The sequence below is a fragment of the Scyliorhinus torazame genome, chromosome 8 (genome assembly GCF_047496885.1).
Source record: "Scyliorhinus torazame isolate Kashiwa2021f chromosome 8, sScyTor2.1, whole genome shotgun sequence".
NCBI classification, from domain to species: Eukaryota; Metazoa; Chordata; class Chondrichthyes; order Carcharhiniformes; family Scyliorhinidae; genus Scyliorhinus; species Scyliorhinus torazame.
Window position 1 is genome coordinate 109083360 of NC_092714.1, and position 13257 is coordinate 109096616.

The 13257-nt window shown below is 45.5% G+C and overlaps 1 protein-coding gene across 2 annotated transcripts in view; it reads right to left on the reverse strand.

The window, feature by feature from the left end:
• Window positions 1-13257, reverse strand: part of LOC140428032 (superoxide dismutase [Cu-Zn]-like) — a 168459-nt gene that overhangs the window by 97337 nt on the left and 57865 nt on the right. The window lies entirely within an intron of this gene.

Here is a 13257-nt window from a genome sequence, read left to right on the forward strand (position 1 = left end):
TGTGCATGAGAGAGATATATGTGTGTGTGTTGCGCGAGTGAAAGAAAGATGGGGGGGTGCATGTGGGTGAGAGAGACAGTGGTGGGAGTGCGTGTCCCTGCGATAGAAAGGTGGGGGAGTGTGTACATATGGAGAGAGAGGGTGGGGATGTGTATGCATGAGAGAGGTAGGGGTGTGCACATGCGTGAGAGAGAGGTGAGGATGTATGTGCGTGCGCAAGAGGGGTGGGGATGGTTGTGTGCATAAGTGAGCGAGGGGGTGGGGATGTGCATGTGTGGGCGAGGGGTGTGTGTGTGTGCATGAACGAGAAGGGTGGAGGGGTCTGTGTGTGTGTGCAAACAGGAGGGGTGGGGTGTGAGCAAGGGAGGGGGGGGGGGTGAGAATGTGAGAAAGAGAGATGAATGTATCCGATATGAGAATCAGCTTTCCAGCATCATTCTTCCATTAAAAATGACAAAGACTTCAGTATTTTTTAAATAAGAAAACCTTTTAATTATTACCAGATTACCTACTCCTAAAGTGGTTACAACTTCCAGGGTTTAATGTGAGGGGCCATGTAGCTGCCAAATGTATTTGTGACTATGTGCCTCTTAATTACTAATTAAGATACATAGATATAGCTAGAAACAACTTGGATTTCTGTGTTTGCATCTATTTTGTGGCAAAAAAGGGCATCAACATTATGAGAATACTGGGAGATCACTAGTGATTCTGTGGCTCAAATAGTTTCAAAAACCTGGGAGTAATGAATTCTGCAGGATTTACGTTCATATTTTACTCTTGTTCCTTTTCCATGGCAATATTTCCTTACACACTTTACATGACACAAGTATATCTATTTTCATCAGCCATTAACCTGCTTTAGCTTACCAATACTAATACCAATAACAATACAGGGGCTGATTTAGCACACTGGGCTAAATCGCTGGCTTTGAAAGCAGAGAGGCAGGCCAGCAGCACGGTTCAATTCCTGTACCAGCCTCCCTGAACAGGCGCCGGAATGTGGTGACTAGGGGCTTTTCACACTAACTTCATTTGAAGCCTACTTGTGACAATAAGCGATTTTCATTTTCATTACTACTAACTGTCCCTCCCTTTCAATTTCAGGTCTTGAAGCCCGAGAGTCCCTTATGGGAACACTGGAAGTGACAGACAGAACAAATGGAAATGAAGTATCACTCAACAATATCCTTGCGAGCAAAACTCAAAGTCTGCCTCTGCATAATCCAGAGGGATGCTAGACTGATTTACATAGGAAGACACATTGAAAAGATAGGGAAAGGGTTTTACAAGGATTCCGACCCTCCCAAGACTGCCACTGTTTCCTAGCAATAACCCTGATGCTTCATCCCGTGCCAGTGCTCAATATCTCTTTTCTTCCTGGGCAGCACGGTGACACAGTGGCTAGCATTGTTGCCTCACAGTGTCGAGGACCCGGGTTCGATCCCCGGTCTCAGGTCACTGTGCAGAGTAGGTGAATTGGCCACACTAAATTGCCCTGAATTGGAAAAAAAAAATTGGGCACTCTAAATTTATATATTTAAAAAATCTTTTCTTCCACCCAAACCATCAGTTATCAGGCTGGTTGCTTGGGGATATGAGATATCTTGGTACACAAGGCTCATTATTTGTGTAAGGAACCAGGGGCGAAATTCTCCCCCAACGGCGCGATGTCCGCCGACTGGCGCCCAAATCGGCGCCAATCAGACGGGCATCGCGCCGCCCCAAAGGTGCGGAATGCTCCGCATCTTTGGCGGCCTAGCCCCTCAATGTCGGGGCTAGGCCGGCGCCGGAGGGATTTCCGCCCCGCCAGCTGGCGAAAATGGCGTCTGTTGCCCTGCCAGCTGGCGCGGAAATGCGGCGCATGCGCGGGAGCGTCAGCGGCCGCTGACAGTTTCCCGCGCATGCGCAGTGGGGAGAGTCACTTCCGCCTCCACCATGGTGGAGGCCGTGGCGGTGGTGGAAGGGAAAGAGTGTCCCCACGGCACAGGCCCGCCCGCGGATCGGTGGGCCCCGATCGCGGGCCAGGCCACCGTGGGGGCACCCCCCGGGGCCAGATCGCCCCACGCCCCCCCCAGGACCCCGGAGCCCGCCCACGCCACCTGGTCCCGCCGGTAAATACCAGCTTAAATTTACGCCGGCGGGACGGGCAATTTCTGGGCGGGACTTTGGCCCATCCGGGCCGGAGAATTGAGCAGGGGGTCCCGCCAACTGGTGCGGCCCAATTCCCGCCCCCGCCCAATCTCCGGTATCGGAGACTTGGGCGGGGGCGGGTTTCACGGCGGCCAACGGCCATTCTCCGACCCGCTGGGTGGTCGGAGAATGACGCCCCAGAGCACAGAACCTGAGGAGTGCTATAATCAGGAACATGAGGATCTTTGGGTGCAGAGTGCCTATTGAAAACTGCTGTTTCTTAGCAGATGTGCAGTTTGGCACCAGTCTTTAACACAAAGTTATTAGTTGAGAGGGAAGCAGACATGCTACCATCTGCAGAGGACAGCACATGGCTTGGCCATGTTGTCACTGCTATTCTTGTGCAGCTAAATCTCAGCATTCACATTGCAGAGAATAGTGTGCAAGCGTGAAGCTATTTTCATCGAATATTTTTTAAATTTCCCCTGTCACACATGTGGACACTTTCTGACTTTTCCATACAAGATAATCTTTGCATAGATTTTATTCAAAAGATACATATAATACAAGGGAAAAAAGGGTTGGGGGGATGAGGTTGTGGGAAAGGTGAGGGGGGAGAGAAAGAGAGAGGGGGGGTAGAAAGGATTTAAAGATAACACAATAACCCCCCCAAAAGATAAACTGCTGTACAACAGAGCACAAAATCAAAGATCCTCATTTTCTGATAATTACATAATTAAAACAGCTAGTTTTCTGAAGCAGGAGAGGGGAGAGAGAGAGAGATGGGCTCAGAACGGGGAGTAACCTCACCTCCATTCACCATCCCTTTTCCCTGCCCCTTCTGGCCATTAGCAACAAATAATAATAGTCCACATTTTCTACAACTGTGATGGCTGCCAGGCACCTGAATGTGTGTGTGTGGGGGGGGGGGGGGGGGGGGGGGGAGGCTTGAGGGGAGGCTTGGGGGTTGAGGGAGGGGGGGCTTGGGGATTGAGGGAGGGGGGCTTGGGGGTTGAGGGAGGGGGGCTTGGGGGTTGAGGGGGAGGCTTGGGGGTTGAGGGGAAGCTTGGGGGTTGAGGGGGAGGCTTGGGGGTTGAGAAAGGGGGGCTTGGGGATTGAGGGAGGGGGCTTGGGGGTTGAGGGAGGGGGGCTTGGGGGTTGAGGGAGGGGGGGCTTGGGGGTTGAGGAGGAGGGCTTGGGGGTTGAGATGGGGGGCTTGGGGGATGAGGGAGGGGGGCTTGGGGGTTGAGGGAGGGGGGTTTGGGGGTTGAGGGAGGGGGGGTTGAGGGAGGGAGGCTTGGGGGTTGAGGCAGGGGGGCTTGGGGGTTGAGGGAGGGAGGCTTGGGGGTTGAGGGAAGGAGGCTTGGGGAGGGTGGCTTGGGGGTTGAGGGAGGGGGGCTTGAGGAAGGGGAGCTTGGGGGTTGAGGGGGGGCTTGGGGGTTGATGGAGGGGACTAGGGGCTTGAGGGAGGTGGGCTTGGGGCTTGAGGGAGGTGGGCTTGGGGCTTGAAGGAGTGGGGCTTGGGGGAGGTGTGTTTGGGGGTTGAGGGAGGGGGGTTTGGAGGTTGAGGGAGGGGGGATTGGGTTGAGGGAGGGAGGCTTGGGGGTTGAGGGAGGGGGTGTTTGGGGGTTGAGGGAGGGGGGTTTGGGGGTTGAGGGAGGGGGTTGAGGGAGCGGGGGTTGAGGGAGGGGGTTTGAGGGAGGGGGGTTGAGAGAGGGGGGGTTGAGGGAGGGAGGGGGGTTGAGGGACGGGGGTCCCCCCTCTCCCCCTTCCCCCTCCCCTCCCACCTCCCCTCCCCCTCCTTACCTCCCCTCCCCCACCCTCACCTCCCCCTCCCTCCACCTCCCCTCCCCCACCTCCCCTCCCCCTCCCCTCCCTCCCCACCTCCCCTCCTCACCTCCCAACCCCCACCTCCCCTCCCCCACCTCCCCCCCACCTCCCCCACCTCCCCTCCCCCACCTCCCCTCCCCCCCCCCATCCCCCCCTCCAATCCCCACTCACGCAGGGCAGCCTCGATCGAGCGACAGCTTGAAGTCTGTACCCAACGCCCTCCTGCACCCAAACCCCACCCAACATCCCCACCTCATGAAAGACGCATTAGCAGGACAGGCAACGAATTGTAAAGAAATATCAGCAGGAGCTCCGGCTGAGTGAGTGAATTGGGTGAGGGACAGGGGCGCATTCGGCGTTTAAAATCCTGGAACGCACATGGGATGGGGGTGGGGAGAGAAAGAGCAGGTCAAGGGGAGACACGGAGTCTCCTGTTTATGTTAAAATGGCTGAGTCATGCAGTCCCTTCCTTCACCTGACACAGGAGAGAGAGCGCGAAGGGCTATCACAGCGGAAAAGAATCTGGGCACCCAGTCGAGGAAACATGCAAACAAATAAACTGGAGATACAAAACAAAACCAGGACACGGTGGGCGAAGGAGCAAGCAGATTACCCACACAGCTGGAGATGGAGGGAGAGAAAGTGAGTGCATGCGCTCGATCCAGCGAGACCACGAGCGAGTCAGAGAAAGTGAGAGAAAGAGAGAATGCGCGAGCAAGTCAGAGGGAGGTAGAGAGTGTGAGTGAGCCACAGAGGGAAAGAGAGCATGAATGGGCCAGATGGAGAGAAAGAGAGCACCAGTGTTATGGGCCAGGGTTTAGAGAACCCCAAAGTGTATCATGGAGTTCACCTGACCCACAACTTCTAATAGATTGTGGTATGGGGAGTACATGGCCCACTCTGTGGTACAGCAGAAATGGAAAAGTATTTTTTAAAGCAAAACAATGTTTATTCTATGAACTCAAGTTAACCTTTTTTAAAACATACAGTGAACATCTTAGCAACCATCAATTCAAATACAACCCCAAAGATTACAACACTAAGTAATCCTTTCAGCTTTCCTTTTAACATCCATACGACTTAAAAACAAAACCTTTAACAGAAGCACATCAGGTTAAAGTCACTACTGAAAACATTTATAATTCTGAATTCACCAATTGATCAAGAGATAGTCTTTTGATGGCAGAGAGATCAACAGTGCACCTGCTCTGTCTGGCTTCAGCTCCAACACTAAAAACGAAACTAAAACACACCCTGCAGTAAACAGCCTAAAACAAAAGTACAAAGCTGACAGACAGCCCAGCTCCATCCACACTCTGACATCACTGCAGTAATATGAGCAGGCGAACATTTCTTAAAGCGACATTCTCATAACACCAGCCACAGAGGGGGAGAGCACGAGCGAGCCACGGAGGGAGAGAGAGAGAGAGCATGAGCCAGAGAGAGACAGTGCGAGCGACCCACAGAGGGAGAGGTGAAGCTATTTTCTATAGCTTTCCTCATGGTTCAAAAGACAGCCTAAGTTCCCAAGGGGTCCTTATACATGTGTTAAGCTCCTAATTTACATTCTGAAGGAGCCTTTGCTTTATATATTCATCCAGCAACAACAGCTAAAGAAAGGAGTCCACACATGTAGCAATGGGACCAACGTTTGTGCACATCTGGCTTTTTGGTTTTGAAAGAAATGAAGACAAATAGACTGTTTGGAGATGCAAGATAATATTCTTACATTGCAATAGTGAGTACATTTCAGAAAATATACTTTGTTGACTGTATTTGTAATTGATAATATGGAAAAATGTGTCATTTGAAACATGGAAGTCTGGCAATATCTGGTCCAAGAGAAACATGAGAGAATGTAGGGAAAGATCCCACAAAGGGTTAACAGCAGCTGCCAGGGAAGGATTGTAAAATGCAGATATCCTTGGTCAAGCAGGCTGAGCAAACAAGACAAACAGGATTTTGAATGAAGCCAAAATCAATGGCTCACACCTTCATTGAAAGTAACTAATTAGTAAGGATCTGGAAAAGAATCAATGAGTTCAGTTGAATTTTGTGATAATTCGAAGTGTGAAAATTTGCTAATACCAGGTAAATTAAAGAAAACTGGAGGCTCTCAGTCTACGAGAAACATAATTCAAAGCCAAAATCAAAGGCAAAATTGAGCTGAGGACACAATTGGAAAATAAAACTATAGAAATGACAGGAATTAAAAGTAACACCTCTTGAAGTCAAAGCATTTTGAACATCACAAAGGACACAATGTAATCAGATCTATGAGATGAGGTTATATCAAAATGAATGTTTAGACCAAAGATACTTTTTACAATCAAAGAGAATCAAGAGTTACTTTGCACTAAGGTCATAAAAACTAGATAACTGAGAAATATATAAAAACCTGAAGAAGGGGGACAGCGGGCAGAGCCAGCTCTCATAGCTCGGTACATGGGAAAGATAGGACACAGCAACCGAGCTCATCAGCGAATACATCTAAAGAAGACCAGATTTTAAAAAGAAGATTGATTGTCAAGTTGGGCCTGAAGGTCCCTTCAACCAACCAGAAGGATCCAGAAGCAAGATCTTTTTACCTTCCTGTAAAGACAGTAATTGCAGCTTTTAAAAGAAAACATATAATAATAAAATAACTTTAAAATTTTAACCTGAAACAGTGGTTATTAGCCCACTTTACTTACTTAGCAACGCAGGACCCAAGATATCAATGCTACTGAGGGGTAAGTAGGTAAAATTCTTCGGTGAAGGTATGGGTTATACCGGGGGATAACTTGAAAATATAGTTTGACCTGAATAGCACCCACTGAAGCTTGCATCGGAGTCGGGGAGTGAGAATTCCTGTTCACCATTTAGAATATCGACCCTTTTTTTGGTATAGGGGGAATTCTAAGAATAGTGGTGAGTTTTTAACTTCATGGCGCCCAACGTGGGGCCTAGAATATTAGAAGTTTCTAGGTAAAGCGAGGCTAGAATATTAGAAGTTTCTAGTTAAGCAAAGTGGGGGCTAGAATATTAGAAGTTTCTAGTTCCCACACAACAGTTAGAATATTAGAAGATTATAACTGGCACAAAGGCTAGAATATTAGAAGTTTCTAGTCTATGTGTGAGTCAAACTTTACCTGCCGAGTTTAGTTTGGAAAGTCATGTGTGATTGACTTTTGTAAGGATATTCTGTGGATCGAGGGGATATAAAACTAAGGTTGGGTGTGTAAAATCAGTAGATAGAAGATACTGACCCTGAGAAAAAGTCTGCAAGACATCTTGGTGACAGCACTAAAAATCTTGCATCCATTACTGGTAAAAGGAGGCCAAAAAATAAATCATCCTTAGAGTGAGGCAGATTGTGAGGAATCCTAGAGAAATAGGGCGCGCCTAGAAACCTTTAGAGACCAATAACCAATCGACCCTTAACTAGAACAGGAAGATAGTGCCTTAGTTAGCCTTGGATAGGGCCCAGAAAGGGTACTTATCCTTAATTTCAGAGTGCACCTGAAAGGGACAACCAGGAACAGAACTTAAAATTTCGAAAAATGGCAATTAGGGTAATTCTCTTGCCCTGGAATACAGTCAAGAGAGATGAAGCAATGAAACAAGAATGGAAGAAATTAAAAGAGCTAAAAAAATCCTGGAAGAAAGAGACGTATCAAGACGGAGACATCTCCTTCTTAGTTAGAGTGCCTAAAGACCTGCAATATAGAGATCCAGTCGGGATTCTTAAAGCACTTTGTAAATTTGCATTTGAAAAGCAAGCTGAATCACTAATTTTGTTCGGACACAGACAGAAGCATGCAGCTGCTCAAGTGGGCAAAGAGTGCTCTAAACTGGTTAAAATCATTGACGGAGAAAACATGAAACAAATAATACAGGTCCCTAGTGAACACAAAAGTAAGTCTGAAGTGGCAAACGAATATAGTAAACAGCTGCAGAAAAATGAAGCTTTAGAAATGGAAAATGACGAGGAATCAGTCCTAGAATCAGATCGCACAGTGAAAACAGTAGGGTTTGAAACAAATGCGCCAGGTAAAATCGAAGATGAATGGGAGCAGATGAGACTTATAAAAAAATTGTACATAGGTGGAAAGCAGATCCACTTAGTGGAAGGAGACTTTACAAATGCCCAAAAGGACGTACAAGTTAATCCTTCCAATGGAAAGGGGAAATTAGGGGCAGGAATTTCAGGGGTATTGGCTCATAGATACAATCCGGAGTTACAGCTAAAAATGGATGAAGAGGTAGTTCTAAGAGGAGAATTTAAAGAAGGGATAGCTAGAGCCACAACTCTGAGCCATGGGACAAAGATTATACATGTGGTATCACTAAACAATTCCGGACAGCAGTATAGTATGATGGATGAGACAGAAGTAAATCAAGCAAACGTGGAAGGAATCCTGCGACATAGTGTAGGGAGAGATGTTGATATGACATTATTAGGAGACGGAATATTCAAAGATAACTCAAGGGAATCTCTGAGAGCGATAATAAAGACATGTGCATTAACCCCTCCAGCTAGGGCAGGTCAGATAATAAGGATTTGGCGAGAGCAATGGCCACAGTACCTTTTAGACACAGCAGGAACAAGCCAGCAATCTGAATTTGAATTCAACCAAGTGCCAGCACCCCTGTCAGAGACAGAAAAAACGCGTCCCAGAGCCCCAGATAACCAAGGGAATTCGGACCCCTTTGAAAATTTCCCAAAGGGATACCATTCTCATTACCCAGATTTAAGTCCGTTTCGGGAAGAAAATTGGCCTAGGCAATCTGCTACACATAAAGAAGAAGCATTTATAGATTATTTTTTTGAAACACAAGAAAGTGAAGAGGAACAAAGCCTAGTTGGGATTATTGCGCCTCCTGCGCTGGGACAGGAAGAATCCTCATCCTCATCAGAGAATGAGGAAAAATTAAAACCAAGGAGAAGAAAAGGGAATCGAAAAAATTCTAAACCATTAGAAATAGGGGATTATAGCGACTACTTGAAACAACAACAACCTTCCACTTATCGACCAATAAATAAGGATTTACCACATTATATGTATAATCCAAAGGCAAAAATGGTACACCACAGAGATCAGGAAGGATGGGAAAGAGAGGTTATATCTAGGGGACTTAAAATAGGAGAAATATTAGGAGGAAGTCAACAAATTGATTCTACAAAATTACTGGAATTACCAAACGTTACCCCCAAAGCTAAAATTTGGCAAATGGGCAAAGGGTATGATCGTTTCGGAAGAGCCATGAGTAGAGTAAGGAACAGCACAGAAACACAAGGCCAGATAATAGCAGCATTAAGACCGCAAGAAAGGATACAGAATCTCCCAAGACCCCGAATAACTGCACCTACTCCCTTAGGTAGGGTAAATTTTGCTCCACGGGATAGCCAAGTACCAATTGCAATGTTCGATGAATATATAGAACCAGTGGAAGATTTTGTACAACAGTGTACCCCCTATCTTGAAGAAGAACCGGTACAACGACAAATACATTTCTCAGAATACAGGGAACCAGATAGAAGTGCCCCTTTCAGAACGCCGTGCCCCAGAAGTGAGAAAGTAGTTTGGTCATTTACACCAGGTCCAGAGGAAGGACAGGGTGGTATGGTACCGTATAAAATAGTAGCAGCAGTGACGAAGACAGCAGGCCCAAAGAAAGATGGGGAGAGTAGAATTGAGTATTCACAGAGGGTAAAACAGTTAGCGAAGAAAATGGGGGCATCAGGAGAATCCACCAAATTGATTGATTTACATACAGTGGGAGAAATAGTTACAGGCGAAGTCTCAGATTTAATAAATGAGTTGGATTTGGGAAATGAGAGAGCTAAATTAATGAAAGAAATGACAGAGGCAGCATATGCAGGGGAACACCTCACAACATATGTTGACCGAATATATGGGGTTAATAAGGAAGAGAGGGCCGATGTAGTCAGATTCCTGAGGGAGTTAGGACCCAAGATTCCAGGAGGGAATAGCTTCTCAACAATACTGCTAACAACCCCCAGAAAAGAAATAGGAAGAGAAATGGTCAAATTTGATTTGGCAGGCAAAGCAATTAAGGATAAACAGACAAAAGGGGAACAAAGAAGAGGAGCAGTTGCCCGAAATAATGTTTCAACACAAAATGCTCAGACCAGACCACCAAATCGACAGATACCCGATAAAACGGGACAAAATCTAGCCCAACCAGCAATGCCAAACACGGGTATAATCTGCGGTCACAAGGACCACCCCCACCACAAAATCTAAATTACTTACCAAGGGAACAATTCCTAGCCCTCAGTCGGGAGGAAAGAGACAGATTCATTGAGGATAGGAGAAGAAGAGCAGCTGGTATGGGGAGGATTGAGCAAGGTAGGTATCAACCACCAGAGTGGAACTCGGGAGCCTCGCGAGGGGGATTCCGAGAAAGAGGCAGAGGAGGCCCCGGTATAAATTGAACAGGTTCGGCTTCTCCCCTTAAACAGGCTATCCAAAATCAAACAATAGAAACAGAAAAAGGGGAATTTGTAGTAGAATACAAGGGAAAGAGATTTATTGTGGACACAGGGGCTGAGGTATCAATGATAAGGGTAGAAGCTGGAAATCATACAGGAAAAGAATACATCGTAGAAGGAGCATTAGGGAATAAGGATATTAGACCAGAAATTAGATTAGGAGAATTATTTGCAATATCAGGAAATGAGAATCTGATGGCAGGAAAAGATTTAATAAAAATAGATACAGGAAAAATAAGGATATTAAAACCAATTGATAACATGGAGGAAATAAGGAAACAGAAAGAAAAAAGTATTTTAAATGACGAGGCTTGGAAGAAGATGGAAGAAGTATTAATGGGAGCAAACCTAGCGATAGGAAAGAATGACACAGGTTTAATTAGCAAGAGGTTCCAACACACAATACAAGGAGGACAACACAGATCACAAAAACAGTATCCTTTGACCCGAGGAGCTAAGAGCGAGCTGGAGATAACAATCAAGGAATTAGAGCAGCAGGGGATTATTCAAAAGGTCACATATGCCTCGACAAATAGTCCAATTCAAGTAGTAAGTAAACCAGATGGTACATTTAGGATGGTAACAAATTACAAAGCTCTAAATAAAGTCACGAAAAAGGATAAGAGATATTTGATAAATCCACAAACTACCTTAGAGCAAGTCGCAGGAAAAACTTACTTAACTAGTATAGATCTGGCGAATGGATTCTGGAGTGTTCCATTAGACCCAGACAGCAGGGAGAAAACAGCATTCATCTTTGGCACTAAGCATTACGTATATTGTAGACTGCCACAGGGTTATGTTAATTCTTCAAATCATTTTCAGGCAATAGTCAGGGAACTGATTAAAGACGATTTGGGCTTTAGTATATATCGATGATGTATTAATTGGAGATGCCGATCAGGACAAACATGTGGAAAGAGTGGCCAGGATTATTAAGCCACTTAGTGAAGCAGGATTTAAAATAGGACTAAAGAAATGTCAAATTGAGAGAAGCGAAGTCAACTATTTAGGTTATTCAGTATCAAAGGAAGGTAGGGAGGCCAGTATTGAAATGAGGAAGAAGGTAGCTGGAATTACTGCGCCCGTCTCGAGAAAAGGGGTTCAAAAAATAATGGGAATATTGGGATATTTAAGGCCAGTAGAGAAGGACTTCAGTCTTTATGCTAAACCCATTTATGAAACGTTGAAAGGGGATTTTATTTGGACCAGCGAGGCCCAGAGGGGGTTAGATCAATTAAAGACAGCAGTTGCAATATCGGGACCATTAGTTGGGAGGCAAGAAGAGGATGATTTAAGCATTAAATTAGACATATATAAAAATGGATATGGTATGGTGCTCACTAATCATAGCAATCAGACACCTATCAAACATCTGACAGGTAACTGGTCGAGAGCTGAACAGAAATTTTCAGACATCGAGAAATGTCTGGCAGCTATAGCAAAAAGAATAGCAGAGATAGAAAACTTGTCGGTTGGTAAGAAAATTTATGTCACAACTGAGTTTTTGGAATTAAAAGAGCTAACTAAGAGACAGATTTGCCAGCAAGGTGCAAATACAGCTCGATGGGAAAGATGGGAAACCATTCTTCTAAACCCTGACTTAATGTTTATTCATAACATTAAAAAGGGACAGAAACGTGATGAACCAGCTAGTAAAACGGAGTTGGTAAACGCTTGGGTATTATATACTGATGGTAGTAAAGTCAAGGAGGACGAAGAACAAGCCAGATGGGCATTCATTTTTAAAAATTCAGGAAAGAAAGTAGTGGAGGAACAGGGAATAATCATTGGGTCAGCTCAGACAGCCGAGGTAGAGGGAGTATTGCAAGGGTTAAAGGAGTGTCAGCAGAGAAAGCTGCAGGAAGTAACCGTTGTCACCGATAGCTTTTTTGTGCAGCAAGAATTGGAGAAAGAATTGAAGTTTTGGAAAGTAAACGGTTGGATGAACGGTAGAAATAAACTACTGGAACAGAAAGAACAGTGGGAAGAGATAGATAAAATTTTAGCTGATATGGAAATCCAGACAATTCATCAAAAAGCACACACAAAAGGAACTGGGGAGCTGTGTAAGGGGAATCAGGAAGTGGATGAATTAGCCAGACTTAGAACGATAATCTTGGGGACTCTTGGGAACACAGCGGCCGACCTTCAAATGGTAATTAAGCAATTACATGAAGCCACAGGGCATGGAGGTCATGTTGTAGTCGCAAGGGGGCTGAAAACGTTAGGAATTAAAATAGCCTATTGGAGATAACACTTAACGGCAGTCAGGAGAAAATGTGAAATATGTATGGCCTGTGGAGGACAGAGAGGGAATAAAACATATGGGAGCATAAAAACTGAAAAACAATGCAAGAATGGTCATTAGATTATGCAGGACCGCTTTTTCCTAGAAGCAGCAAAGGTAATTTGTACTTTTTAGTCAAAACTGATAGCTGCACGGGAGAAATTGACCTCAGAGCAACCAGCAAAGCAAATGGAGCCACTACCAAAAAGGTATTGGCAGAAATGATGACCTCAAGAGGTAGGCCAGAATCGATCCGGATGGACAATGCGTCGCACTTTAGAAATAATACCGTTATTAACTTTTGTGCTGACAGAGGAATAGCAATCAATTGGGCTGTGAAATATGCACCGGAGAGTAATGGAATGGCTGAGAGGTCTGTAAGAAAAGTAAAGGATTGGATAATAAAGAATCAGAATGATAAAGGCTGGGATAAGGACATTAAGAGAATAGTATTTGATCTTAATAGTAATCTCGGAACCTCTGTCTCCCAGGGACAAGGGGACCC